We start from the raw sequence: 5,649 nt of genomic DNA, 5'->3' as shown, positions 1-5,649 counted from the left end.
CTTACTCTTATACTTACATCTAGGTGATCCACATAATTATACATGCATTTCCATTCATTCGTCAACTAGTCCCATATGGACAACCGCACATTTATATCATCACAGGCATTTATGCCACGTCAATATACATGGGCCAACGTGGCCGACAAAATGATATACAAAACATAGGCCGACAAGGCCAAACACATCTACCCACACACACACATGTCTACGAGCCTCTAAGAGTATAACATATCACATTAGCGGGATAGGACTCCGCTATGCCCATAATTATATACACAAAAGAATGAGTACCCAAAAGATATGGCTCCGAAGGAAATGGAGCTCTATATGAAATCTCCAAATAGGCAGCTAAGGATCAAATCTGTCTCCCTGTGCACCTACGGGCATGACGCAGCGTCCACAAACAAAAGGACGTCAGTACGAAGAATGTACTGAGTATGTAAAGCATGATCAACATCAATATAGAAGCATAATAGATATCATATGAAAATAGCATAGGAGGGGAGACAGTAATATCATCATGTCGCTTACTTGCATACATCGTCGTTCGTATCCCATAGTAATACTCGTACCATACTTGTGCTCATATTCGTATACATGTCCTTATTCGTATTCCTATACATAGTCTTTTCACATTCATGTTCATATTATATACATAGTCATTTCATATACATAGCATTTACATAGCATACTCGACCTCATGGAATCAGTGTCTTATACATACTTGGCCAACCAAGGCTCAAGGTCATACATACCTGGCCCTACCAAGGCATCAGGGTTATCCGTACCCTCTGCAGAGGTGTGCGCGCGTTTCGTAATCGTATACATACTTTATACATAGTCATATACATATAGTCTTACCCGGCATCATAAGCTCGGGGTCTTATTATAGCCCTTCATAGGCACACATACACATATATCGTAGCTCGTAAGCATCTCTAGTCTCATTTTACTCTCATCATCATTACTATCCTCATCATTATCGTTACATTTACATTATAGACTTACTCGTCATACGAGGAATGTAGTATAAGCATAGTACACATCAAGGGTCGTGAGCTTATGAGCTCGGAATGTCAACCATGTGAAGACAACATACTCATATAGAGAAATTTAGGAATTTGGCCAAGAACCATGCCTTATGAAAGAAGGGTTAGCCTTACATACCTTTCCGTCGAACTATTCTATGCTTGCACGTTCCCTTCCAATGCTAGCGTTTATAACTTCATTAATATCATAACAATGGCCATTAGTTATTCATATTATCCACATTATCTAGAATTCCTCAATTTGCCTCCAATTCACCCACATTCATGATTATAACACCCATCTTCGTCCATTCATCTAAAGTGTTTGGTTCATGATCTTAATACCATTTATAACACATTCATATCACAACACAACAACATTCATAACTCAATTCAAACTATTTCTCAAAATGTCACTATTCATCATTCATGACCTAGTTGACCACATTTTCTACAATCCATGTATTTTAATTCTCCAATACCTCAAACATCTTGTAAAAATCATGAATCTTACCTTAGAAGTTGTAGGAACAAGCTTTGGTTGATAATACTCTTCTTTGAGCAAAACCCTAGTTTTTCTCCATTTGGATTTCATGAATTGGATGATCCTTGATGATTCCCTTATCCTTGATTTACTTGTCTTAATGTTATGGATGACTTATGATCCTTGAAAACTCATAAAATAAATGTAGAGAGAAGTTCTAGAGAGAAGTGGTGTAATGTTGTAAATGAAATAAGACAAGTCTTGATCCTCATATTTAATGAATTGAAAAATTTGTGCTGGGTGAACAGTGGTCGTCCATGGAGGTTTACGGTCCGTATTTCAGTTTACGGACCGTCCCTCTGGGTCGTTTTTAAGCTTAAGCAGAACCAGAAACTTTGGCCTGCATGCATGGTGATTTACGACCATGGTTTACGGGCTGTAAATCACTTTACGGTCCGTCCACCGGGTCGTATTTTAGCCATTTCCTCAGCTGGCAGAAAGTTGAAGTTGGACAGGCCAGTTTACGACGTCAAGTTTACGGACCGTATTGCACTTTACGGTCCGTATTTTGCACTATACGACCACTGGGCAGTTTTGCCAACTTTCAATTTTTCTCATTTCTCGACTTTTCATTCTAATCATCCATATCCCTTTACATGCATTTCCCATGAAACATTATACACTCGCACTCCTCGCACACATCATTAGTTCATTTACTTGCGTACCAACGGGAAATTTTTCCGAGGTGTAACATTCTACCCCCCTTAGGAACATTCGTCCTCGAATGTTAAAGGCTTGGGGAATTCTATAAAAATTTCGCCAGTGTTTCCTCTGTAATGTGGCACTACCACCCTGTCACAACAACCCACAATAACAATGCCTCATAGGGCAATAATACAACAACACTAGAAATTTGGCCACACACGACCTGAATGTATAAAAGGAAAACATGCATACCTTATGATTTTGACGTCTCATCTTGGACTTCTTCCAAGGGCTGAAATAAATGTAGGTATTTGGATCGCATATTCTCTTCTGCTTCCCATGTCATTTCCTCTCGATTGTTATTTCTCCACAGAACTTTAATTGAGGCCACTTCTTTGTTTCTAAGCCTCCGTACTTGCCTATCTAATATGGCAATGGGTATTTCATCATAAGTTAACTTTTCTGTCACTTGAATATCATTCACTGGGACGATCCTCGTAGGATCTCCAACACACTTCCGAAGCATCGAGACATGAAATACTGGATGGACTGACTCCAAATCTGGAGGTAGATCTAGCTCATAGGCCACCTTGCCTATTTTGCGCACAATTTCGTATGGCCCAATATACCGGGGACTGAGCTTCCCCTTTTTGCCGAATCTCATCACTCCCTTCATCGGCGACAGTTTCAAGAATACCCAATCTTTCACTTCGAACTCTAAGTCTCTTCGACGATTATCCGCATAGGACTTCTGACGACTTTGAGCCGCTAGTAACCGATCTTGTATGAGCTTAACTTTCTCTATTGCTTGCTGGACCAAGTCTGGCCCTATCAACTTAGCTTCTCCGGTTTCAAACCACCCAATTGGGGATCTACACTTTCGCCCATATAGAGCCTCATACGGTGCCATTTGAATGCTAGAATGGTAACTGTTATTATAAGCAAACTCAATGAGTGGCAAATGGTCATCCCAATTTCCTCCAAAATCTATCATACATGCCCGTAACATATCTTCAAGAGTCTGAATAGTACGTTCAGCTTGCCCATCGGTCTGTGGGTGAAACGCCGTGCTTAGGCGCACTTGGGTCCCTAAACCTTCTTGGAAAGACCCCCAAAACTTGGCTGTAAACTGAGTTCCTCTATCGGAGATAATAGATACCGGAACGCCATGGAGTCTCACTATCTCTTTAAGATAAAGCTTGGCATAATCTTCTGCCACATAGGTCGTCCTGACCGGTAAGAAATGAGCTGACTTTGTGAGTCTATCCACAATCACCCATATGGAATCATACTTACGTTGAGAACGGGGTAACCCTGTAATAAAATCCATATTAATCACTTCCCACTTCCAAGTTGGGATTTCTATAGCTTGCAATAAGCCACCCGGCTTTTGGTGTTCTATCTTCACTTGTTGGCAATTAGGACACTGAGCTACGAAGTATGCTATGTCTTTTTTCATCCCATTCCACTAATATATAGTCTTAAGATCATGATACATTTTCGTCGCTCCGGGGTGAACGGAGTAACGGGAACAATGAGCTTCTCTCAAAATCTGATGGCGTAGACCTGCCACATCGGGAACACATAACCTGCCTTGACATCGGAGAACTCCGTCTTCCGAAATGTCAAATGATGACTCCTCCTTCTGAGGGAGTGTATCTCTGTACTGCATTAGCATAGGATCCTCATATTGTCGCTCTTTTACTTCCGCTACTAACGATGAAACTGCTGAATTCTGAATAGTAGCTCCGCTGCTACCTGAGTCCACCACTCGGACTCCTAGGCTAGCTATCTGCTGAAGATCACGGGCCATCTCTTTCTTTTCTGGTCGTACCTCACTTAGACTTCCCATCGACCTACGGCTAAGAGCATCAGCCACAACATTTGCCTTTCCGGGGTGGTATAGGATTTCAGCATCATAGTCTTTTAGCAACTCTAGCCATCGTCGTTGCCGCAAATTCAACTCTTTCTGCTTGAAGATGTACTGGAGACTCTTATGATCTGTATAAATATCCACGTGGACACCATATAAGTAATGTCTCCATATCTTTAAAGCATGGACCACCGCGGCCAATTCTAAGTCATGGGTAGGATAATTCTGCTCATGTTTCCGTAATTGTCTAGAAGCATACGCAATCACCTTACCATTTTGCATCAATACACAGCCTAGCCCGACGCCTGAAGCATCACAATAAATAACATATCCTTCCAATCCCTCTGGAAGTGTCAAGACGGGGGCTGAAGTCAGTCGGTCTTTCAACTCTTGGAAACTACGCTCGCAAGCATCTGTCCATTGAAACTTAGCTGACTTCTGAGTCAACTTGGTGAGCGGTGCAGAAATAGAAGAGAAACCCTCAACAAATCTTCTGTAATAACCGGCTAAGCCCAAAAAGCTACGAACCTCCGTAGGGGTCGTGGGCCTTGGCCAGGTCTTCACGGCCTCAATCTTTTAGCTATCCACTCGAATACCGTCAGCTGCAACAATGTGGCCCAGAAATGCCACTGAGTTCAACCAAAACTCGCATTTGGAAAACTTCGCGAATAACTCTCGAGTTCTAAGAACTCTAAGGACAACACACAAGTGATCCGCATGTTCTGCCTCAGATCTAGAATATACTAGGATATCATCGATGAATACAATCACGAATAAATCCAGAAAAGGCCTGCATACATTGTTCATTAAGTCCATAAACACTGCCGGTGCATTAGTTAGCCCAAACGACATTACTCGGAACTCGAAATGGCCATATCTTGTTCTGAAAGCTGTCTTAGGGATATGTTTCTCCCTAACTCTTACTTAGTGATACCCGGACCTCAAATCAATCTTTGAAAACCATTTGGCACCTAGCAATTGATCAAATAAATCATCAATCCTCGGGAGGGGATACTTGTTCTTAATTGTCACTTTATTCAATTGCCGATAATCAATGCACATTCTCAAAGAGCCATCCTTCTTCCGGACGAACAATACGGGTGCTCCCCACGGGGATGAACTAGGCCTAATGAAGCCTTTTTCAAGCAAGTCTTTTAATTGCTCCTTCAACTCTTTCAACTCTGTGGGTGCCATCCTATAGGGAGGAATAGATATGGGTTTAGTGTCTGGCAACACATCAATCGCAAAATCTATCTCTCGCTCGGGAGGAAGGCCTGGAAGCTCTTCCGGGAACACATCCGGAAATTCGTTCACTACCGGAACTGACTGAAGAGTCGGCGACTCAACTTCTACATCTTGAACTCGCACTAGGTGATAAATACACCCTTTCGTGATTATCTTCCTTGCCTTTAGATGGGAAATAAACCTACCTTTTGGTGATGCCGCATTCCCTTTCCATTCTAAGACTGGTTCTCCCGGAAACTGGAAACGAACCATCTTCATTCGGCAATCAACATTGGCGTAACAAGAAGCCAACCAATCCATGCCCATAATAA

Source organism: Lycium barbarum, chromosome 3 (genome assembly GCF_019175385.1).
Source record: "Lycium barbarum isolate Lr01 chromosome 3, ASM1917538v2, whole genome shotgun sequence".
Taxonomy (NCBI): Eukaryota; Viridiplantae; Streptophyta; class Magnoliopsida; order Solanales; family Solanaceae; genus Lycium; species Lycium barbarum.
This window is presented reverse-complemented; position numbering follows the sequence as displayed.